Consider the following 26,429-nt stretch of genomic DNA (forward strand, 5'->3'; position numbering starts at 1 on the left):
GCTGCTCCCATGTGGCTGCCTTCAGAGCCCCTGGACTGAATATCATAGGGGGACAAAGCGACCATTGAGAGGGTAATCATCCTTACTTTAACCTGCTTGGATATGGATTACAGTCTTGGGTGGTGGTCCTGAGGTATGTAGTAGTGACCAGAGCTTGTGGGGGCTACAGAGAGAGCACCCTCCTAATAGCTCAAGCAGCTGTGAAACCCCAAAATTTGGGAAATAGCTATTTGCAATCTGAAAGCAGAGTTCTACCATGGTAAGAGATCAATAATCAAATAATTGACTAGCAATATGAGTGAGCAGAGGAAGCACAAAAAGACCACAGAATTCTTTTTGGGGACAAAACAGATCAAAGTATGAAATGTCAGGGAGACAATGAAGTCAGAGTTCCTGCATCAAAAGCTTTTAGGAAAAATAAGAATTGGTTACAGGCTAAGGAGGAGGTCAGGAAGTGTTTGGAAAATCAAGTAAAAGAAGTAGAGGAAAAATTAGGGAGATAAATTAGAAAGATGCAAGAAAATCATGAAAATCAAGTCAACAGCCTGCTAAAGGAGACCCAAAAATACTGGAGAAAATAACACATTAAAAAATAGACTAACCCAAATGGCAAATGATACCCAAAAGGCCAATGAGTAGAAGATTGCCTTAAAAAGCGAAATTGGCCAAATGAAAAAGGAATTTCAAAAATTCACTGAAGAAAATAATGCCTTCAAAATACAAATGGAGCAAATGGAAGCTAATGACTTTATGAGAAATCAAGATACCATAAAACAGACACAAACAAATGAAAAAAAAATAGAAGGCAATGAGAAACATCTCACTGGGAAAACCAATGACCTGGACCTGTAAAATAGTTCCAGGAGCGATAATTTTAAAATTATTGGGCTACCTGAAAGACATTATCAAAAAAAAAAAAAGAGTCTAGACAGCATCTTTCAAGAAAATCTCAAGGAAAATTTCTCTGATATTCTTCAACCAGAGGGCAAAATACAATCAAAAGAATTCACCAATCATCGCTTAAACAAAATTTCCAAAAGAAAACTCCTAGGAATATTATAGACAATTTCCAGAGTTCACACATCAAGGAGAAATTAGTGCAAGCAGTCTGGAAGAAACTATTTGAGTATCATGCAAACACGATCAGGATAACACAAGACCTAGCAGCTTCTCCATTAAGGGATTGAAAGGCCTGAAATATGATATTCTGGAGGTCAAAGGAGCTAATATTAAAACCAAGAATCACCTATCCGGCAAAAATAAGAATCATGTTTCAGGGGAAATTATGGTCAGTCAATGAAATAGAGGATTTTCAAGCATTCTTGATGAAAAAAACCAGAGCTTAACAGAAAATTTGATTTTCAAATACAAGAAGCAAGAAAAGCGTGAGAAGGTAATCAGGAAAAAGAAATCATAGGGAACTTATTAAAGTTGAACTATTTACATTCCTACATGACAATTGTAAGTCATAAGACTTTTCTCAGTATGAAGATAGATGAACGGAATATATATATATATATATATATATATACACACATACATACATACTTGCATGTGTGTATGTATACACACATATATATGTAAGTATAGAAAGGTGTTTGTGTGTCTAAATATATTTGTGAGTGTGTGCATATGTATGCACATGTATAACAAAGAGGTTATAGGATGAGTTATATATGAAGGGATGATATCTAAAAAATAAAATTAAGAGGTGATAGAGGAATATATTGGGAGATGGAGAAAGGTAGAGATATATTAGGGTAAATTATCTCATATAAAAGAAGCAAGAGATAGGGTGTCTAGGGGGCACAGTGAATAGAGCACTGATCCTGGAATCAAGAGGACATTTGTTCAAATCTGTCTTCAAACACTTAATACAGAAACTAGCCATGTGACCTTGGGCAAGCCAATTGCCCTCCAAAAAGCAAAAAAATAAAATAAGAGGCAAGAGAAAACTGTTACAATGGAGGGGAAGAGCAGAAAGGTGAAAGGGAAAGGGACAACCTTATTCTGATTTAATTTGTCTTAAGGACTGAATAACATACACACTCAATTGGGATCTTACCCTACAGGAAAATAGAGGGGAAGAGGATAAGAGGGGGGATGTAGAAGGGAGGGCATTTTGGGGGAGAGGGTATTTAGAAGAAAACACTTTTGAAAGGGTACAGATTCAAAGGATAAAATAGAATAAGTGGGGGGCAGGATAGGATGGAGAGAAATATAGTCTTTCACAATGTAACTACTATGGGCATGTTTTGCATAACCACACATGTACACCCTATATTGAATTGCTAATATTTCCATTGGGGGTGGATGAGGACGGAAGAAGCTAAAACAATCTGGAACTCAAAATTTTAAAAACAAATGTTTAAAACAATTGCTTTTTACATGCAACTGGGAAATAACATATTGAGACCCTGGGGTATAGAATCCATCTTGCCTACTAGAAAGTTATGGGGGGGGGAAGATGAGGGAGGATAGTAGAGAGAATAGATTGGGGGAAGGGGTATTCAGTAGACTCACTATTTTTTGGTGGGGAGTAGGGGAATGATGGGGAGAAATTTTGTAATTCAAAATCTTTTGGAAATGAATGTTGAAAACTCAAAATAAATAGATTGGGAAAACAAAAAAAAATCCTTCTTCAGTTCTTCCAAGAATGGTGTTTGGGCTTGAGACCAGTTCATATTCCCTTTTGAGGTTTCAGATGTGGGTATAGTATCCATGCTGTCCTCTTCTCAATTTGTATTTTGATCTTTCCTGTCCCCATATTAAGATCTATGATCTTTGTTCTTCTAAGCCATTTTTTGCTTGTTGTGATTTTCTTTTATTCTGGCTTTAAAGTGAATCTCTCGTTCTGGAGCACAGGGGCCTCTGTCTCATGCTTCTTGTGGTGCAGGCTAGTGTCCTGGTTACTTGTTTTGTGTGTTGTTGCCTCTGGTTCTGGTATCTGGGAGATACATAATGTTGTAGCTTACCTAAAGTGCTGAGCTAGAGTTGGCTGGTGTGTCTGGAGACCAGGTGAGGTCCTCCTGCCTTTCCGTGGAGTTACATTGAAGTTCATAGCATGAGGTGTGGGCGAGGAGTGTTCTGTGCTCTGGAGGTCTCCTCTTCTCCTAGTGCTCTGCTACAGCACAGGTAGTCTCAGCTGCTGGTGAATACCTGTTCATGCTGGTGTCTCCTAATCTCCCTGGCTATATAAAGACACATGGGGTGTGGTGTGGTGAGTCTTAATGTTGGTGCCTTCCAGCTCCACCACTGTGGGGTTCAGGAACCTTCTGCTGTTCCACAGAGGTGGGGATTGTTGATGGCTTGCTTGGATAACTCCCATCCTGCACTGGTCCCCTTCAGCCAAAGCAAGGGGGACCTTTCTCATTAATCCTCCTTGCCTCTGAAGCTAAAATACTGTCATACCCTGTCTTTCTGCTGGTTCCACTATTCCAGGAATTTTCCTGGGGCAATATACTCTGGGTTTTTCAAGGGCATCAATCTCCATGACTTATTGTTTACTCTGCCAACTTGGCTTCTGGAAGTTTAAATAGGTGACTTTCAGACATAGAGTCTGTGGGCTGATAGTCCCAGGAGGAGCTGTTGCTTCTGCTATAGACCCTGTGCAGAACTATTTCTTTCTCATCCAGTTCTGATGGAACACTCCCCCTCATCCCACCCTCCAGTGTTGAGAGGTCTGGGACTCACCATGACCTCCTATGATCCAGTCCAGTGGGGTCTGGTCTGACTTTGCTATGGTTGAGTCTGTCCTTGTGCATCCTGTGCACTTAGATTGAACTCCTCTACCAGCCTGGTGCAACAGATCCTTCCTGTCAACCTGTCATGGGCTCAAAACTGCCGCACTCTCTTTTTGAGTGTTCTGCCCCTTAGAGTTTGTTCAGATGCACTTTTTAGAGGTAGTTAAAGGGGTTTGTGGGAGAGCTCAGGTGAGTCCCTGCTGTCACTCTGCCATATTGACTCCACCCCAGTTTTAAAGTTCTAGTTTTAAGATTTCTTCTCTTGGATTTTTATGATACTTTTACCAACCAATTGCCTTTCTAATTTTCTTATATGACTTATTTTTCCCCATTTTTTGTCTACTTCTCTTATTACATTTTTAAAAGTTTTTTGATATTTTTTCAAAAATTCTTGTGGTTTTGTGCACAATTCATATTAACTTTTTTTTCCTTTAAGGGTCTGCTTATTAGATGTTTTCACATAATGGTCTTCTGTATTTGTTTCTTATTCTTCCTTTACACTATAGTAACTTTTTGTGGACAGAATCTTTTTTCTTGATATTTGCCCATATTCCCAGCTATTTCTTGACTTTAAACTTTATGTTAAAGTTAGTCTCTGTTCTTGGAATTGAGGATGCCTTTTCCCAGAATTCAAATTTTTCATATTGCTCTTTTCATTGCTACTTCTGAGGGTCTATAACTCAATAATTTTTTGATGCTTCCAAGGTTGTATAAGGAAAGCAGAGGTCAGTGCTCTCCTGGATGGTACTTTGGACTTTACCTAGGAAGAGACCTTGTTCCCCTGTCACTGAAAGCACCAGTGATTTACTGATTTAGTGTGTATGTGATTCTTTCTGCCTTGGAACTGAGTAAAGGGCCCCTACTCTCCTTTATGTAACCACAAGCACTCTTCTGCCACCAGAACCCTGACCAGGGTTTTTGCATTCCTGGGGTCACTAGTAGTCCTCTTAAACCTGAAACCATCATCCTGAACTGCATTTAGTTGATACAATAGAGTCCTAAGCACAGCACCAGCAAAATATTTTCTGTGCCTGTTGCCTGATAGTTCTCAAAGGTGCTTTTACTTCTATTACAGTCACCTTCAATGCCTGCTTCTGTGATTGCTACATTATAGTTCAGACTGCACTCTGGTCCTAGCACCATACCAGTGTGACATAACTTCCCTGTAAACTTATAAATCCCAAGGACGGGAAAAATGTTTTATCCTGACGTTTTGTTGACCCTGATGTTCCAGAATTGTATTCGTTATTTTAAAGTTGTTACAAGGGATAATAGTTGGAAAGTTCAGGTGAATTCCTGCTTTAACTCCACCATCCTGTCTCTACACACAAAACCTATTTTTTTTCTTTTATTGGGATATCTTTTCTCTTGACCCAGTGCATCTCCTTAATTCTGACTTTACCTTTTTTCCCTATGAACCTTTGACCTGATGGTCTGCATTTTATGTTTGTAAATTAAATTTTGTTTATTTTTAGTTTACATCATTCTTTTCCACAAAATTTTGAGTTACAAAGGTTTTTCCTGTCTTTCCCCAACCTACAAACCCAAAACAGCAATCTCACTGTATACCCTCCCTACCAATTTTCTCTCCCTTAAATCTCCTATGTCTCCTATTATCCTCCCTCACACTTTCCAGTAGGGCAGGATGGATCTCCATACCCCAGTGCCTTTATATCTTCTTTCCCAGTTGCATGTATAACAATAATAATAGTAGTAACTCTCTCTCTATAAATATATATATATATATTAACATTTGTTATTACAACCTTGAATTCCAGATTCTTTCCCTTCCTCCCTCATCACACACCCTTAGTACGAAGATCAGCAATCCAATATAGGTTCTACATGAATAGCTATGGAAAGCATTAACATGGGGGATATATTGTGAAAGACTGAATAAATTTCCCTCCATCCTATCCTGCCCCCCCCCCCTAATTCTATTCTCTTCTTTGACCATGTCATCCCTCAAGGGTGTGCTTTTAAATCCCCCCCCCCCCCCCCAACCTATCCTCTCCTCCATCAGCCCCTCTCTCATCCCCTTCTCCCCTAATTTCCAGTTGGGTGAGATACCCTATTTAGTGTGTATGCCATTCCCTCCCCAAGCCTAATTCAATGAGAATAAGCTTGGATCATTCCCTTTTGCCTTCCTGTTCTTCCCCTCCATTGCGACAGTTTCCCCTTGCCTCTTCTATAAGAGGTAATTTACCCCATTCTGTCACTTCCCATGTCCTCTCATTATATTCCTCTCTCACCACTCAATTTCACCTTTTAAGTAGCATCCCTTACTATTCAATTGATCCTCTGACCTCTGTCAGTGTATACCTATATACACACACACACATATATATATATATATATATATATATAAACACTGACATATGTATTCAAATGCCAATCTACCCTCCTATATAGACATATATATACATATATGTGTATACACACACACACATTTATATTCCCTTCAACTATCCTCATACTGAGAAAAGGTTCACAAGTTACAATGATCATTTTTCCATGTAGGAATATTCGTAAGTAGTTCAACTTTGATAAGTTCCTTATATTTTCTTTTCCCTATTTACCTTCTCATGTTGTCTTGCTTCTTTATCTGAATATCAAATTTTCATTACAACTTTTTTTTTCATCAAGAATCCTTGAAAGTCCTCTATTTCATTGAATGACCATATTTTCCCCTGAAACATGATACTCAGTTTTGCTCGGTAGATGATTCTTGGTTTTAATCCCAGCTCCTTTGATCTCTACAATATCATACTCCAAGCCCTTCAATTCCCTTAATGTAGAAGCTGCCGGATCCTGTGTTATCCTGATTGTGGATATTCTACAATATTCAAATTGTTTCTCCTTGACTGCTTGTAATATTTTCTCCTTGATCTGGGAACTCTGGAATCTTGTTACAATATTCCTAGGAGTTTTCTTTTTGGAATCTTTTTCAAGAGGTGATTGGTGGATTCTTTCAACCTCTATTTTGCCCTCTGGTTCTAAAACATCAGGGCAACTTTCCTTGAGAATTTCTTGAAGGATAATTTCTAGCTTCCTTTTTATTTATTTTTTTTTGATCATGGTAGTCCAATAATTTTTAAGTTATGTCCCCTGGATCTATTTTCTAGGTGAGTGGTTTTGCCAATGAGATATTTCACATTGCCTTCTATTTTTTTTCATTTGTTTGGATCTTTTAATAGTATCTTGATTTCTCATAAAGTCACTAGCTTCTATTTGCTCCAATCTAATTCTGAAGCAATTGTTCTCTCCAGTGAGTTTTGAAATTCTTTTTCTATCAGGCAAATTTGGATTTTTAAGGCATTCTTCTCCTCTTTGGCTTTTTGAGCCGATTTTGCCATTTGTGTTAGTCTATTTTTAAGAATGTTATTTTCTTCTGTCAGGTTGTTGCCTCTCTTTTCATGGTGTTCTTTAATCATTATCATTTCTCTTCCCAATTTTTCCTCTACTTCTCTCTTTTGGTTTTCAAAATCCTTCCTAAGCTCTTCTATGCACTATATCCAGTTGATATTTTTCTAGGAATCTTTTGGTAGAGGAGTTCTGACTTTGTTGTCTTCCCTCCATCCCATGCTTTTATCCTTTTTGTCCCCAAAATAAGAATCTAAGGTTTGACTCCTGTGCTTGCTTTGCTTCTTTTGCTTGCTTATGTTGCCATTCAATTACTTGACTTTTGCACTTTTTGCCACAGAAGAACTCTGCTTCCAGAGAAGAGAGCCATGTCCCAAATTGATGAGGTTTTCACAGCTGCTGGAGCTATTAGTTGGGTACCCTCTTAAAAGCTTCCACAGGTCTGGCACCTGGTCACACACCCCACGGCCTTTACCCAGGACAGTGATCCATATCCTAGCAGGTTAAAGGAAGAGTGATCACCCCTCAGAATGGTCTCCTGGTCCCCCTATGATTTCAGTCCAGGAGCTCTGAGGCAGTCACACAGGTAGTAGCACAGTGCCTCAGAAGCTTCTCCTTCCAGGGGTCAGAGGCTGAACTGCACTCCTGGACCCCCTGCTTCCAAAGTCCACACTGATATTTTACTTTGCCTTTGTCATTTATAGGTTGATCATTTTGGAAACCTCCACAGCTGCTGGTAATCCACTCTCCCCAAGTCCCTCCAGCCCTGCATGGTAGGGGCCACCCTGGGGCTAAAACTATAGGCTCACATGGGGCTGGGCTCTGCTCCCAGAATGCTGCAATGAACCCTTTCTGTCTGCCTGCTAGGCTGCCTTCAGCGGTAGGTTTGTTTATTTCTGTCACTTTGTGGGTTATGTAGCTCTAAATGTTGTTTAGAGTCAGATTTCATAGGTATTTGAGATGGTTATGGGGGTTTTCATGCTTCTACAGAGGCATCTGGCCTCTGCCCCTGACCAATGGTCTGGTATTTTAACAACTCCTCTCTTTGAATAATAGATTTGAAGTTTGAATGGATATAGAGACAATCAATTCCACTCCTCTAATTTATAAATGAGCAACTGGAGAAATAGTATGGTGATATTAATTTCCCAGGTGCACAGAGCTAGTAAGTGCCTGAGTAAGATGTGAACTAGTGCTTTCCTGATTCCAAATTCAGTACTTTCACCTTTGTTCCCTGAACTTCTTCAAGTCTTACCCAACTGTGAAACCTCATCTTTCCATATTCTTTTGATCACATCTTTCTGCCCTTCTTCCAAAGCTACAAATTTTCACAAAGGAAAAATGAAAATTTTTATTAATTTTACTCATTGTAAATTCATGCTATACAACTTCAAATGAACTTTTGTTGCTATTTGATAATTCTACTTTAACTTTATTAAATTTCTCAATTGTTTCTTGAAATATCATCCAAAATATATCTTCTTTTCTCTCCCCCACTCATTTCCACCTTCATCCTCCAGACTTTCTGATGACAACCTTTCAATCCATGGAAATTAAGGACATACTCAGCCGCCTCCATCTATTTAACAAAAAATTCTTAGTATAAACATTGACTTTTTATATCTGTGTGTGTGCGTGCATGCGTGTGTGTATGTGTGTGTGTTTGTACTCTTTACTGAAACTAAATCTATCTAGTTGATTAACTACATTATTTATCAACATTATTACCACCATGACCATGACCAAGAACTATATTTTTCAGTCAAACTGTTCATTTCATTCTCTCTCACTTATCCTCAGGGATTTCATTTCTGCTTAGCCACTTCAATCGTTAACACCTTCCCAATGAAAAAAAAGTTTCTACACCCATCGATTTATAAAGTAGTATTTTAGATTTTTCTCCATTAAAAATTTCACAAATATACTAGAATATATTTATACCTATTAAAATTTTATTTTTTTAAATTGAATTAATAAGGGCAATACTGGTCATATTTGCCATAAGATAAGACTATTTTTTTTTATTTTTTATATAGGTTCAGCCTGGCAAAAGTGTATGACCTTTCAATTATGTTGCTATACCCACATTGTTAATATCTTTATTTCACATTTTTGCATCAATGTGTATTAAGCTTATTTGCTATGCCCACATTGTTAATATTTTTATTTCACATTTTTGCATCAATGTGTATTAGGCTTATTGGCCTATAGGTCACTTTCTCTGCTTTGATACTCCCTAGTTGAGATATCAAGACCATATTTAGATCATTAACTGATAGTTTTACTTTTTTGTATTTTGCAAATATTTGTGTACTTTTTTGAATTAACTGTTCTTTGAATATTTTATTGAATTGAATTATAAATCCATCTGGTACTGGATGCAGTTAGTATTTTTCAAAAGATAATTCATGATTTAAAAAAAATAAAATTTTCTGAGATTGGGTTTTTTTTCCAGTTGTGGTTTTATCAATATACAAAATTTATATTTTTGTAAATATTGCTCTATTTTAAGCTGCCATACATCCTTGCATGTGTATGTTTATGCATAACAAAACATACCTAAATACATTAAAATATACATGTAAATATGCATGTGCACACATATATATATACACATAAATAAATGTGTGCTTGTACACAGGTATATACATTCCTATTTATATGTGTGTGTTATATACACACATATATGGTATGCCTATACATACTTGTGCTAATGGGTGTAATTGTATGTTTATTGTATTATAATGTATACATATATGTATATATGCATTATATACATATATAGACAGAGATGGAGAGAGAGATACACATATGTATTGTATGTATACTTACAGTGCTTCTGCTTCTTCATCTAATTCCTTTATAGTCATGCTTTGGCCCCCACTAACTCAATGATAATCAGAAACATCAATATTAAATCCAATCTCTTCTTTTCAATCTCCATCATTCTTAAAATATGAAGCATTTAGTACTTTCAGCCATTGCGTGGAGATACTTCACTCTTTTGATTATTATCCATCTATCTATCTATCTAGTCTTTCTGTACTTTTCATAATGTCTTCATTCTTTTCCTGACATCTTAATATCTAGGACCTAAAAGAGTCTGTTTTCTGTTTGGAACATATGGTTATGGACATATCACTTCTGTGCTCTATAAACTGTAGTGGTTACCTATTATCTCTAGGATCAAATGCAACATCCTCTGGCATTTAAAAGCTTCCACGATCTGGCTCCTTCCTTTTCTCACTTATAAATACCTTCAGGTACTCTCTGCTTCAATTAAACTGTCTTTATTCCTCTTCCTCCAACATAGCATTCCTGTTTCCTTGCCTTCCCTAAATCTGTCATCATCGAAAAGAATGCATTCTTTGTCCATATTAGAATCTCACATTTCCTTTAGAACATCTGAATCTCAATCTTACTATTCAATTTAAACTACTAACTTCTAAATCTAGTGAATTTTCCCCCTCTTCCCTCAATCCTTATTCTTCTTAAGCTCTCAGACCCAGAAGATCATGCGTTTCTTGATATTTTCTCTTTCTAACATTTCATAACACTATGATTTCCTACTTCCTTTCTTATATATCTGATTATTCCTTCTTAATCTCCTTTCATATATCTTCTTTGGGGTCATGCCTGATAATTTTGAATGCCCCCCAAGGCACTTCCCTTACTCATATCTATGCTCAATCTCATTTGATTTCAGCAGCTCCAATGCATTCAAGCACCTCTGTGAGATGATTTTCAGATCTATATATTTAATCCTAATCTGCCTGCTGATTTTTATTCTCTCACTTCCACATCTCTAGTTTCCTGTTAGATAACTCTGTCTTATGTACCCTAGATGTCTCAACCTCAACATGTCCAAAATAGAGTTCATTAATTTTTACCTCCAAACACTATCCTCTTCCCAAATGCCGTATTATTATCAAGGGCACCACCATCGTTAAAGTCCCTCAAGCCCCAAACTATTTGTCTTCTTTACTTCCTGCTCTAACTCACCCCCAAAACATAATACAGGCAAACTTTATTTTATTGTCATTCACTTTATTGCACTTCACAGATACTGTGTTTTTTATAATTTGAAGGCTTGTGGCAACACTGCGTCGAGCAAGAGACTTTTTTCAACAAGTGCTAACATCCTATCTATGTGCCATATTTTCATAATTCTAGCAATAGTTCAATTTTTTTCATTATTATTATATTTGTTATGGTGATGTTACTGTTATAATAGATTTAGGAGACCACAAACCATACCCACATAAAATGACAAACTTTATCAATAAATGTTTTGTGTGCTCTGACTTCACCATCCACCTGTTCCCCCATCTCTCTCCTTCTCCTCAGGCCTCCCTATTCCCTGGGACACAAATGAAACATTTAAATTATGCTAATTAATGATCTCACAACAGCCTCTAAGTGCTCAAGTAAAAGGAAGAATTCATTGATGTGGCAAAATTGATTGTGTCTTATTTAGGAAATTGTCCCAGTAAACCCAAGCTTCAGCAACTACCACACTGTTCAGTCAACAGCCATAAAAATTAAGGCAAGATCCTTAACCAGGAAAAAAAAATTCCAAACAGTAGAAGACTCAGAAGATAATTAGCATATTTTTCTAGAATAATGTATTTTTAATTAAGGTCTATCATCTCTTTAGACAATAATGCTGCTTCACACTTAATGGACTACAATATATTATAAATATAACTCTTATACACTGGGAAACCAAAAAACATTATATGTCTTGCTATATATATATACATATACATACATACATACATACATACATACATACATACATACATACATATATATATATATAGCAATGCTCTGGAACCAAATCTCAGTACCTCTGATGTATGCCTCTATGTTGCTCCCATCATGTTGATTTTCCCTAATATTTCCAGTGTATCCTTATCTTCTCTGAACACTGACAGAATCTTGAATCAATCCTCCATGCCTACAGTATTGCAACTTGCCAATCCCGTCCATTTTCCTGATTTCTATCAAAATGACTTTACTAAAAGACAGTTCTGATCATGTCTTCTCCCTGCTCTATAGGTTCCAGTGAGTCACTGTTATCTCCGGAATCAAATATGTAAAATTCTCTTTTTGACTTTTGATGCCCTTTAAAACTGACCCTTTCTTACCTTTCCAGTCTTCTATTTTACCCGCCCCCCTATATTTTATGATCCAGTCACATCGGACTCTTTGCTGTTCCTCATATATGAGAATTAATGTCTAGGTTCTGTAAGTTTTTCATTATTTTTTCTACCTCTCCCATCCATACAGTATCCCCTGCTTTGCCTCATTTAACTCCTGTCCCTTCAAATTTCTGTTAAAATCCCACCTTCTTCATGAAGGTATATCTAATACCCTTCAAGGATATCATCTTCCCTCTGATTTTTGCCATTTCTACCTCTCTGTATAATGTATTAATTTAAAGAAATATAGGGACCTGTAAAGAGAAATGGTGGTGAGCATTTGGATAAAGGTAAATGAAGGCTCAAAACAATTATAATGGTGTAATGCAAAAGACCTGGGAAGGAAGAGAAATGAGCTTTTGGGAAAACCAATCACTCATTTCTGAGAAGTTAATTGACTTGCTCAGGGTCACATAGTTAATAAGTGTTTCTGGAAGAATTTAAACCCAAATCTTACTGACTCCAAGTCTAGCACTCTAGCTCCTACATTATAATTGTTCCTGTACTTATACAATATAAATAAAAAATTTCAGAGAAAATTAATATGCAGCAATCAGTAAGACTTGAGTCTCTGATATACTTTGCCTTCCTGAGCTTCTCTGATTCTGCCCCTCAAATAGGGGATGGATATTCTTTTTTTTTTTTTTTTTGCTTTTTTGGAGGGGGGAAAGCAGGGCAATTGGGGTTAAGTGACTTGCCCAAGGTCACACAGCTAGTAAGTGTTAAGTGTCTGAGCTGCATTTGAACTCAGATCCTCCTGACTCCAGGGCCAGTACGTTATTCACTGTGCTGCCTAGCCACCTCAAGGGGATAGATTTCTTAATAGACTGCTTGCCAAACTTTGAAATAAAACATTGTTTTTTTTAATATTTGAAATAGCAAATAAAGTAATTTTCCTGTCTCTCTTTTTGGTTCCCCAAATTGAAATGTTAAAAACTACTACTCACTAAAATACATTATCTGCATTTGAAAAAAATGTCCAATTAATTCCACATGTAATATTGAGGCTGATTTTCTCCTTGATTCTACAGAGGACATGAATGTATTCTCACCACCTTGGGTGTTGCAGAAAAACCTAAGGGCAGATAAGATTAATATAGTCTCTGCATGAAGCAGCAAAGCTACTTCTAGGGCTGTATCCTAAAGAGATCATAACAATGGGAAAAGGACCCACAAGGACAAAAATATTTATAGCAGCACTTTTTTGCTGACCAAGAACTGGAAATTGAGGAGATGCCCATCAATGTGGGAATAGCTAAACAAGTTGTGGTATATAAATGTAATGGAATACTATTGTGATATAAGAAATGACAAACATACTTGAGAGAAACCTGGAAAGATTTATATGAACTGATGCTGAATGAGGGGAACAGAACCAGGAGAATATTGCACATAGTAAAAGCCAGAGTGTACAATGACTGATTTTGATAGACTTAGTCTTTTCAGCAATGCAAGAACGTAAAACAATTCCAAAGGACACACAATGGAAAATGCCAGGCACATCCAGAGAAAGACTATGGTGTTAGAATGCAGAATGAAGTAGACTGTTACCTTTTTTCTTGTTTTATTTTTGTTTTTTTTTCCTTTCTCATGTTTTACCCATTCTTTATAATTCTTTTATGCAACATGGCTAATGTGAAAATATGTTTAATAGGAATGTATATGTATAGCCCATATCAGATTTCAAGCAATCTTGGGGAGGGAGGTTGAGATAATTTAAAACTTATGGAAGTTAACGTTGAAAACTAAAAGTAAATAATTTAATTAAAAAAAAGAAATTACAAACAATCAGAGGTAAGTGGAGTATCCATTGCCTCTATCTAGAAATTAGACCATTTTGTGCAGAGATAAATAGTGCTTGGACAAAGAAGGAAAACCAGAAATTTAGTGTCCATAAAACTTGACAGAGTTGCAATGCCAACTGGCTAAATTTCTGTGTTCTTTGAAGTTAATATTTGTTTCAATGAATATTCTCCTAGAACTAGGTATTCCACAGCTAGTAATTCTGTTAATGCTGGGCAAACATTACACCATAGAGGATTAACTATGTAATGAGTTTATATCACAGAGTAAGCAAGTTACCATCTTTGATTTTAACCTTTTACATTCAACCTCCTTTGCAGATCACTACAGAGATCTTGAGATAGATTATAAGGTTGATACGGGAAATGTATAAAAACCTAGTTACAACAAGTGTTGTATTGTGATTCTCAACATGAGATTCTCCTTTTTTTAAGGATATAGGTTTGGACTAAACTGAACTGGCATGATTCAGGTAGGTACTACTAGGATGGATATTATCCTGGCTTCATTATCGCTTACACTTCTGATTCTGGCCTATACTATGTGGGCTCAAGGGAAGCAGACAACACAAATTCAGATAAAAAACAAAGCTTGTTATAGCTTAATAAAGACTTAAATGGAAAAATGAACCAAATGCCAAACCCTGGCCATTATAGACATTCTGCTTCTACTGGTCTCTCATTACTTTTTCATTCATGCCACTTACAAAGACTTTCAGTATATGTTTCCTTCACTTGGTCTCATTAAGGAATACACCATGTCCATTCCAATTGTTAGATGGTCCTAAAATGCCCTCAAAGGAGGATCAGTTGAATTAGTCTCCACTCTATATGCTGATCCCTAAAGCCTTACAAACAAACAGGCATGCAAGGGGAAGTTCTGTATTTTGAAAATTATTCTATGTTTGTTTGCCTTTACATGGTATAGAAAGAGTATAAGTTTCACATACCACTGTGTGACCATCACAAGTTATTTCACCTTTCCAGGCTATGCTTATCTTATATATAAAGTAGTGATCATAAGAGATAATTCCCAAGGTCTTTTCCAACTCAAAAACCTAAAATCCTCAAAGACTTTCTAGCATCCAGGCCTGGAAGTTTGCATAATATGCCCTTCCTCCCCCTACAATTTACTACATATACTGACAACAGGAAGGAAATATACTAACAAGCTTAGTAAAAATTGGCAGTATTTATATACTCAATAGTACAAATGAATAAAGACAAATTGCTTTTCTGTAATTTAAGCAGATTATTTTTAAAGGCTGTCACTTAAGAATTTTGACAAAATATAATTGTTTGCTAATCTTCATTTCCCATTCTGTTATTGCAGAATGAGATCTCACTGGCTTTCCCACTCATTTACACATTTTATCAGCAATTCACAACTCATTTTCTTTAATTAAAATGAATCATAGCTAGGAAGAGACCGGAAGCAGTATGAAAATAGAAGTTCATTGGTCCTTAAATAAAACTGTCAATTACCAAAGTATTGAAGTAAAATGAAGCTCCCATTATACTCCTAATTCCTTTCGAGTCTTCGAAGAGATGATATATAATTTACCTGTCAGAGCCATTATTTTGAAGCACTTGTGAAAAATAGAAGAAAAAAGGAAACTATGATCCAATAAAAATGTGAGTTGTGTGTAAATCAGGTTGCCTGATGTAGAAGTGACTTCATTTACTGCCCCCTTCCCTGAATTATCAAAGTATATTCCCTGCATAACAATTCCAAGATTCCCTCAACAGAAAGGCACAAACAAAATGAGGGATTGTAAAGGGAGTTACTAAGGCCCAGTTTATCTTTAGATTTAATATTCAAGTTTGCAAGGAAGTCATAGATACTCTTCTTCCCTTACATTGCTTTTATATTGTTTATAACTCATCTTGACTAGAGTTCAACATAGCAAGAAAGGTATTGGATTATGTGTCATTACTCAGTTTAACTGTGTCTTCATGCAGATGGTTAGGGAAAAGTAAAATGTCATAGGTTTGGTCTAACTAGGTAGTCTATACAAAAACATAAAGGAATCAAATTTGAATGAGTTGTACTGGGAAACAGCTGGAAAATGCATATATAAATCTCATGCAATAACCGTTTATCTATGAATCATTCCAATGAGGGGGTGGGAGGGTGCAGTGTGGCTGAGGGAGAAGAGAGGTGTGAAGTGCTAAGATGGGAACATTAACCAAATAACCCAGTGAAGGCCTAAGACACTTGGGAATCCAATGGGACCAAAATAATTTCCACAGAATACATAAGCAATACAATCATTCAATGCAAATTCAAGAACTATTGAAATATATCTGTTTTTCAAGATTTCCTCATTCACACGAAGCAGATATCACTGGGAGATGACAACTTCCCTCTTCCTAAGGCACATAAAGATTTTTATTTTGTATAAAGACAATTGAATTTGTGTGTATCCTATTTTTGATTAAAAAAAGAACAACTAGTTTCATCACACAGAGGTTTCAAGTAGATTTTCATGTACATTCTTTTCATTTCTCTTGCCTTTTGAAGGGCAATTGGAGTTAAGTGACTTGCCCAGGGTCACACGGCTAGTTTTTGTGTTAAGTGTCTAAGCCTGGATTTGAACTCAGGTCCCCCTGACTCCAGGGCCGGTGCTCTATTCACTGTGCCACCTAGCCACCCTTATGTACATTCTTTAAGTTCCAATACTTCTACCACAAAGTATGCAGAAGTTAAATATGTTACAAGGTCAATCTTGTACATTTGCACAGAACATACCAAGTAGCAAGATTTTTCTAGATAATTATTGGCATTTCAATTTAGAATTATCTAATGATTCTCTTATTTTGTTTGGTTTAGTTTTGTAAAGCTGGTAGAATTTGGGGTAAATTCAAATTGAGGCAAAATCTTATAGTTGGGAGGTCATTGTACTGACTATCTAGATAATCAGAACACTCCCTTTTGCTTTATCTTTCAATTCCTCTCCCATGTCTTCTACTTTATATCTTTGCTTCAGTCATTTTCACTAAAAAGCCTGGCCTGGGGTCAGTTAGAAGAAAAAAGACAGTTTAAATCTGTTCTTAGGTGACTAGAAGGAGAAAAAATAAACAAGCAAAATAAAACAAAAAAAGGTGGAACTACTACAGTAGCTCAAAGTGGCTTTGAGAGTTTTGGGAGTCATATCCAAAGAAGAGTAAATCCTTCTAATGATATCTGATTTTGACTGCTTAGTTGGATAAATGATTATAGGAAGATAGACATGCTAATGTTCTGTGTTGAAGGAATTTGTAGAGTATTTAGAGAAAGGACATAGATTTTTCCTAGGCATTCCTTGGTAGACTACAAATTCACCTAGTTCTAACACCTCTTCTAACGCTTCCACATTACATTTTTCATGGGTGTGGAGTGAGTAATGACAGGAGAGAACTAAGAGACAGACTATAGTGAGCTTTGGAAAGCATATTCCTGGTAGAATGTGTGTGGAGTTGTTAAAATAAAATTTTGCTGTAGGAATAAAGGTGGTCACATGAAAAGTTACACAAAACAGTGTCCACTTTGTTTCTGGAATTTGATCATCAATTTGAGGGAAGAAAGTGGCGAATAGATAATCTTAAAAGTGAGTGGAAAGAATTCTATATTTTTTTTAAGAACTCACAATCTGAAAGAATGTACATAGGAAAGCTATAAAGGGAAAAGGTTTCTTGAGAAGGAGGCCAGTGGTGTCTTCAGATATAACTTTTGCAGTGCAGGGGAGAGAGTGGACTATTGTCAGTGTGTTTACCCACACTATACATAATCTTAACCCTAGTATGAGTGTAGACAAGGAATAAAATTTAGGGTTTAGGTAGGTAAGAAGGTTTTATCAATCATTCTTTAAGTAGAATTTTTTATAAAAATATCTATTTATAAGAGTCCAGACTAGCTATAGCCCTTGATAGACTGAGGAGATGGAAGAGAAAGATGCCGATACAGACAGTGCACTCTTGGCTTTTTCCTATATTTCTCCTTTCAATTCTGAGCTAATTAGGAAAATCACTGTTTATCACTTTTAACCTTTGTGAAGCCAAACAATTAGAAACATTGTTTTTGTCCCAGGCAAATGTAAATCATCAAATTCCAATTAAACAAACTAATTAATGAAACCAAATACTATGTATACTATACTAAAGTCTGAAGGAGGAGAGTAGATGAAAACCAAAGAACAAATAGCAGATAGTCAAGTCATGTTAACAAAGTTATTAAACACTATGTTTCAGACAGTATGTTAAATACTAGGGATATAAATACAAACAAAAAGAAATACATGCCCTTCCTTACATACTAAAGGGAGAATACAATATAAAGGGAATTGAAAAGGGAGGCAAAAAGGTACGAGGGTGGAGGGAAAGGCATGATGAATTTAAGGGACTGGAAGATAGCTATTCTGAAACTTTCCTTAAAATGGAGATTCTGAGAACTCACTAATGTGAAAAAGAAGGCCTCAGGAGCAGAAGGCAAACGAATCATGTGGGGAAAAGTCTAGTGAGTAAAGCATGGCTGTTCTGATTCCTTTCTTAAAATGGGAATTTTCCAAAACCTTCATCAATGGGAAAAGAAGGTCACTAGGGCAAAGGAAGAAGACTGTTGAAATAGGTCGATGTGAGGAGGTAATAGGATAAAAAAATTTCCCCAAAGAAATATATGACCACAAAATATAAGATGGTCATGTGGCAAGAGTGAGGAATTATTAATGATGAGCCCACATGTGAATATTCTGACAATATCCAAAGAATTTAAGGAAAACCCTCAGCACATTTGGAAGGTGATTCCATCTTGTGGCCTGGTGAGAGACAATTAATAAGAACAACGTAAGATAGGCAAGTATGGATAGATTGCAATCTGTATCAAGGAAGGGAATTACTACATCGATGCAATCATAGATTTATTGAAGCACTGGAGCATAGGAAAATATGGAAGCAAGTGAAAAAATCATGGATTTTAAAGCTACTGAAAATTTGATCAATCATCTGTGTGCCAATTATGCTATGGATTCTATACTGTAGAAATATCTTATTATTTCAATTTCAAATTATAGTTGCTAGACATGTTGATATCGATTCAAAATAAATGTAAATGTGTCATTTTTAAAACATATAATCTATAGATGTTCTTTGAATATGACTAGAATAGATACTTATGATATATAAAGGGGTTTTTGTACAAGTCTACAAAGCTTAGCATCTATCGACCTTGTTCAAAAATATTCAGTGACCTTTGCTGTTCTTTTGTATGTTCAATAATGTGTCTATCCAATCTAATGAGATAGTGGGCCTCAATTTGTTCAAGGATACTGGAACAATAAAATGTAGGCTTAAGAATGAAAATCCTGTCAATACAATTTACAGCATTATTTCTCTTAGGCTTTACAGTGCTGCAAAATATCATGATGTTATAAAGCTGTGCTCTTAAATCCAACAGCACATGGCTTAACCTCTTCTTGAAATTCTAATCAAGTCATGAAAAAAAAAATCCCTGTTACTTCCAATTAGAGAATAGAATAATTCCGCTTTCTTTTAGAAAAATTGCTATTCCCTCATTAATTACAATAATCTTACCGTCTTTTCTGGAGAATTTTTTTCCATACACACCAGAGCAATACAAGCATGAATATTGGTTTATATTTTGTCTTTTCTTCTTGGTTCCCTCCTTCTAGCAGCTCAGAAAAGATGACTGCCATCCTACACTTGTCAAACTCAGTCATAATTATAAGCAAACAGTTGATGAATTTGCTTTTTTTTAATGAAAAAATTTGGCTTTAGCACTTGCATATTGTTCAGTGATATTACTAGGTTATGTAAAGTCTGAAGATGTGAAAATTGCTTCTAATGTGCAGTTTTAAAAATGAATTTGTTGTTCATTTTCTGGAAGAACTATACAATGGGTAGGGAAGGAGAAAAGGTACTCAGAAATTAAAATGATCTGAAAATGAATGATATTAATAAAATTCCACCTAAAATAGTATTTTATTTCCCCTGGTTATAAATAAAAACAATGTTCAACATCCATTTTTTTTTAATTCTAAATCTTCTCTCTTCCTCCCTCCCCACAATCTCTCATTTAGAAGGCAAGCAATTCAATATGTCATACATGGTTAACCATGAAAAACATTTCCATAACAATCATGTTGTGAAAGAAAACAGATCTTTAAAAAACCCTAAAGGAAAAAGAAAAAAAAAAGCACATAAATAAAGTATACTTCAGTCTGAATTGAGACGTTACTTTGCATAAAGTACATTTCACTTTGCATCAGCTCATGTAAGTCTTTCCAGGTTTTTCTGAACACATCCTGCTCATCATTTCTTCTGGTAGAATAGTATTCCATCATGATCACAGACCACAATTTGTTCAGTCAGTCCCCAATTAATGAACATTTCCCTCAATTTTCAATTCTTTGTCACCAGAAAGAGCTCCTATAATTTTTTAATGTATATAATAACTCCTCCTTTTTGATTTTTACCTATTTTGAGATACAGAACTAGTAGTGGTAGTGCTAGGTCAAAAGGTATGCATGGCTTTATGATCCCTTAAGCATAGTCCCAAATTGCTCTATATAATGGTTGGTTCAGTTCACAATTCCACCAACAGAGTGTTAATGCATCATTTTTCGCAGATCCCCTCCAACACTGATTATTTTCCTTTTCTGTACTATTAGCCAATCTAATATGTATGAGTTAGTCCCTAAGAATTGTTGAAATTTTCATTTCTCCAATCAATGAGTTAAACCATTTTAATATGACTATAGACAGATTTGATTTTTCATATGAAAGCTGCTCATGTTTTTCAATCACTTGTCAATTTGTGAATTTATATAAATTTAACTCATTTCTCTTTAGGTTGGAGAAATAAAGCCATTATCAGAGAAACTTGCTCTATTTTTTCCATGTTTATTACTCCTAATTCTATTTCCCTCCATCCAATCTGTCCCATTTATTTTATTCTCTTTCTCCTTTCCCCCATCTCTCCTCAGAAGTGTTTCCTTCTGAGTACTTTCTCCATTCTGCCTTTTCATCTATCAGCTCCCCATTCTCTTATCCCCTTCCCCTACTACTTTCCTGTAAGGTAAGATAAATATCTATATCCAATTGAGTGTGTATATTGTTCCTTCTTTGAGTCAATTCTGATGAGAGTAATGTTCATTCCCCTTCATTTCTCCCCTTCCCCAAAACTATAAAAAATGTTTCTTCCCTCTTTTATGTGAGATAATTTGCAACATTCTACCTTTCCCTTTTCCTTCCTCCCACTACATTCCTCTCTAACTCTTTAATTATATTTTTTAAGATATTTCCTTCATATTTAACTCACACTTGTGCCCTCTGTCCATAAATACTCCTTCTAAATTCCCTATAATGAAAAAACTCATTCCACAGAGCATTGTAAGCAATTTAACCTTAGTAAGTCTCTTATCATTTCTCTGCCCTGTTTATCTTTTCATGCTTCTCTTGAGTCTTGCATTTGAAAGTAAAATTTTGTATTTAGCTTCAGTCTTTTCATCAAGAATGGTTTAAAGTTCTCTGTTTCATCAAATATCCATTTTCCCTTGAAGGATTATACTCATTTTTGCTAGGTACGTTATTCTTGACTATGTAATCCTAGCTTCTTTGCCCTCTAAAATATCATATTCCCAGTACTAGGATCCTTTAATGAAGAAGTTGCTAAATTGTGTGTTATCCTGACTCCATGCCTCCATGATACATGAATTATTTCTTTCTGGCTGTTTGTGTTATTTTCTCCTCAAATTGGGCACTCTGCAATTTGGCGACAATATTCCTGAGAGTTTTCATTTTGTGATATTTTTCAGAAGGTGATTGGTGGATTCTTTCAATTTCTATTTTAACCTTTGGTTCTAGAATTTCTTGAAAAATGATAAAGAGGTTCTTTTTTTGGTCATGAATTTAAGGTATTGCAATAATTTTTAAAATTATCTCATGATTCATTTTCCCCAGGTTTTTCCAATGAGGTTTTTCATATTGTTTTCTTTTTTCATTATTTTGTTTTTTTTTATTCGTTCTTGATTTCTTATCAAGGCATTAGCTTTCATTTGCTCAATTTTAATTTTTAAGGAATTATGTTCTTCAGTGAGCTTTTGTACCTCCTTTTCCTTTTGGCCAATTCTACTTTTAAGTCACTCTTCTCCTCACTGACTTTTTGTGCCTTTTTTGCCTCTTTGTACCTCTTTTGTCCTGGTCTGCATTTTAAGGTGTTATTCTCTTTAGTGACATTGTATGCCTCCTTTTCCAATGCGTTGACTCATTTTTCATTATTTTCTTTCATCACTGACATTTATCTTCCCAATTTTTCTTGTATCTCTCTTATTTGATTTTTAAAATCCCTCTTGAGTTCTTCTTTAGCCTGATACTTGGAGGCTTTGGATGTAGGAAGTTTGACTGCTAGCTTCTTCTGTGTGCATGTTTTTATATAACTTGTCTACATAGCAACTTTCCATGGTCAGAGTTTTCTCTTTGTATTGTTTGCTCCCTTTCTCAGGCTTTTTTTTTTTTTAAAGCAATTGGGGTTAAGTAACTTGCTCAAGGTTACATGGCCAGTTATTATTTCTGGGTGTGGTGCTGAGTATCTGATCCCGGATTTGATCCAGGTCATCCCGACACTGGAGCCGGTGCTCTTACTCGCTGAGCCACCTGGCAGCCCCTCTTTCTCAGGCTTTTGCTGGACTTTTCACTCTTTATTAAAGAAGAGCTTTGCTTCCAGGGTGAAGGGTCCTCTGTCCCAAGCTTCTAGGAACCAGTAAGTTTTCAGTTCTTCTAAGATGATATGATCTAAGGAGAGGTGTCTCCTACTCTCCTGGTCTGTGAGAGATTACATGCACTCTTTTCTGCCCTGGACCTATAATGAAGGTCCATGCTTCACTGTGGCTACAAGCTTTGGTGTTCCATTGCTCCTCCCTGCACTGCGACTGCCACCCAGGACTGGGAACACGATCCAAGTCTCATCAAAACAACAAAGTCCTGCCTCCAGCACTAGCAAATTGATGGCTCTAATCTCCTTCTGAGAGTGGCAGAAGCAGCTGCTGTTATTGCTGTTCAGTGGCTCCAAAGTCCTGCTCCTGGTTTGTTGGGGCTTAATCTATACCAGTGAGGCCTGTGGTGGACTGTACTCCTCTCTTGCCCTGGTGCAATGAACCTTTCTTGGGATGGAAAATTGTTCCATTCCATCTTTTTGTGGGTTCTACCACTCTAGAATTAGTTCAGAGTCATTATTTAAAGGTATTTGAAGGGGTTTGGGGGAGAGGTCCAGTGAGTCCCTGCCTTTATTCTGTCATCTTGGATTCACTTCCCATTTTTGTTAAAGAATTGATTTGTTACATGGTCATATTCTAATGGGGATTAGAATAATTGGGACATGATAATGATATAAAACAAAAAATAAGTGCTTCAAAATTTTTTTTATAAAAGTAAAAATTAAAATGAAATCCAAGAACAGTTTATACTATTGAACACATGTCCTATGGAGATTTTTATAGAAGAAAAAATAATCTAAATTTTAGTTCACTTCAACTTAAGAAGAGGCTAACCTAGTACTGCATATATAGATGTGTGTGCACAGACACATACATTCAAGCACACAGGCACACATATTTGCTTGCTCTATAAGAAAATCTGTTTTATGTGTTTGTCAAGATGCTTTCTGTAGTAAATGAAGCTATAGTTGGAAAGTTCAGGTGCCGAGTTATGAATTTTCAAAATATGGACTATTGTGGTAATTAGAGGTGGGTGGGTAAATCAAGATTAATAGAGCTATAGGAGAATCAAAGTCTAAGTATATCATGAAGCACTCAAATGTTGGTTAGACCGAATAGCAAAATAAAATTTGGAAGAAATTAACTCCGAATTATTTGCTTGGATTCCAAAGTTTTTAAAGTGAAGCCCTATCAGGCTGATCCTTAATAATTTAAAGCGTACTATTATCAGGGGAGGAAAAGGAAGTTTATAGAATTTATAGAATTTTTTAATCTCAGAATGCACGGCTATAGTCATAGTAACCATTACCTAAATCAGTTTCCATGTATAAATCTATAGTATTTCATTCAGTTCTGGGAACTACATTTCAAATGAGCATTGGTAACAATGAGAGTTAATTTTTATATAGTGCTTTAACTTTGCAAAGTACTTTACTTATCTCAAAGGTAACTGAGGCTGAAAAAAATTTGAGTGACTTAATAAGGATCATGCAGCTAGCAAATAACAGCCACATGATTCCTCCAGGTTCTGAGTCTAGAACTCTATTTACTATATTGCTTAACTCTCTCTGAGCTGTAGTGGGTTAAGAGAAGAGTGACCTGACTAGTAAAAGACTTTTAAATCATGCCATATGGGAAATGGGAGAAGAAAATTAGACATTTTTGGGGGCGGGGGAAGACTCAAATAGTGTATGGTAACGCTCTTGAAGAATTTGAAGAACTTTATATTGAAGTGGCATTAAATTTATTTATATTCTTTTGCACACAGAGTCTTAAAATCAATCACAATAGATGGACATGGCAAAACCAGGAGAAAAAGATAACCTTCTTCATGACCAGAGGTGAAAGATGGGCATTTAATAGACAAATATTTTTTTTTAAAAAAAAAGGATAGATTTTATCTTGACATAGGAAGAATGAAGCTTCCTAAAAATTGAATTGTTCTTTAGTGAAATTGTACTACTATTAGAAATAATGATTTCTTATTATAGAAGATTGGAGAAATATTTGCTGGTTATTATGTATATTGTAGTGTAGCTCATGGATGGATATATTATATTGAATGGTCTCTCAGGCACTCTCCAACCAGCAAGTTCTGTGATTTATTCATCTTTATCTCTGAAAATATTTGAATTTGATAGAATTACATGATGGTAACAAATTAATCCCTATATTTTTTTCAAGCTGATGTGTACATGAATGGTTAAATAATCTTTTTGACTTACGGAAGAAAAGTCATACCAGATATATAGACAAAGCTTGTACCAGCTATAGTTCTAAGTTCTGTGGACAGAAATATAAACAATCAAGGTAGTCCTGAATTCAAGGTACTTACATTCAAATGGAGTAGAAAAAAAATTTATTGAGGGGAACAGGAAATTCACGTAAAATCCATGCAAGTCTCTTGGCAAAGTAGGGGAAAGCTCCCTCAATAGACAAGATATGTTAGGGAAAATTGCAGTGATTAGCTAAAAAAGGGGAGGGATAAAGTTATGATTTTTTTCTTGTGAAGACATGGAATGAAAATAGTTTAAATAATTTTACAAAGATATTATCTCCAAATGGATTAATGTAAGATAAAAATAAGCAATAAATAGCATTAATTTGAAAAAAAAAATCACCAAGTTGAACAATATGGATTTTTTTTAATTGAATGAAAGTAAGATTTTAAAAAAATATATTAAAATCCATCTTTAGGAAAACAAGTTTTCAGAGCTCTAGTACTGCCAAAACGGTTCAGAGAATACTCTGTATACCAAGAACCCTGGCTTAGAGGAAGGAAACCCAGGTCTGGAGATTGGGCTCCAATTCAGGATCTTTTAATCACTAACCATGTGTCATTGGTGTCTTCAATTTCCTCAGCTATAAAAAAAGAGGTCATCTTTAGACAACTAGAAATTTAAAAAGATGTTTCAAAATCTAAATATCATGGTTCAAATCATCCCTATATCTCTTAGTACCTCTGTCATTTTACTAAGTCATTCATTCTCTCTGGATCTTAATTTCCTCATCTCTAAAATGCAATGGTTAGATGAGATCTGAGGTTACTTGGGGCTTTAAATCTATGATCTGATGAGATAAGTGCATATCATTCAATTTGTCCACATTTTTAGATTCAAAGAAAACTGTTTGATGCTCAGAGAAATTTTGTGATTTACCCATGATATTATAGCTGTTAAATATCAGAAATAGCCTTTAATCCAAAGTCTTTTTGACTTTAGTTCCAGTAATCTATTCTCTATGCCACATTTTGACCCTGTACAGCAGAAGTGCAAAGACATGTCCAATGGTTTACATTTGTTTCCCACATTTCTGAGTGCTGACTTAACAAGATTAAAAGTAACTGGGAAATGATTCACAAATAAATAAAAATTCAATAGAACATAAACAACATTAATGTATAAGAGTCTACAGGGGCAGGTAGGTAGCAGAATGAATAGAGCACCTGCCCTGGAGTTAGGAGGACCTGAGTTCAAATGTGGCCTCAGACACTTGACACTCATCGAGCTCTGTGACCTTGGGCAAGTGACTTAACTTCAATTACCTTGCCTTCCCCTCCCTGCACACACACACACACACACACACACACACACACACACACACACACAC

This window comes from Petaurus breviceps, unplaced genomic scaffold (assembly GCF_028583685.1).
Source record: "Petaurus breviceps papuanus isolate PSGF00001 unplaced genomic scaffold, PetGlider_PUasm1.0 126, whole genome shotgun sequence".
Classification (NCBI taxonomy): domain Eukaryota; kingdom Metazoa; phylum Chordata; class Mammalia; order Diprotodontia; family Petauridae; genus Petaurus; species Petaurus breviceps.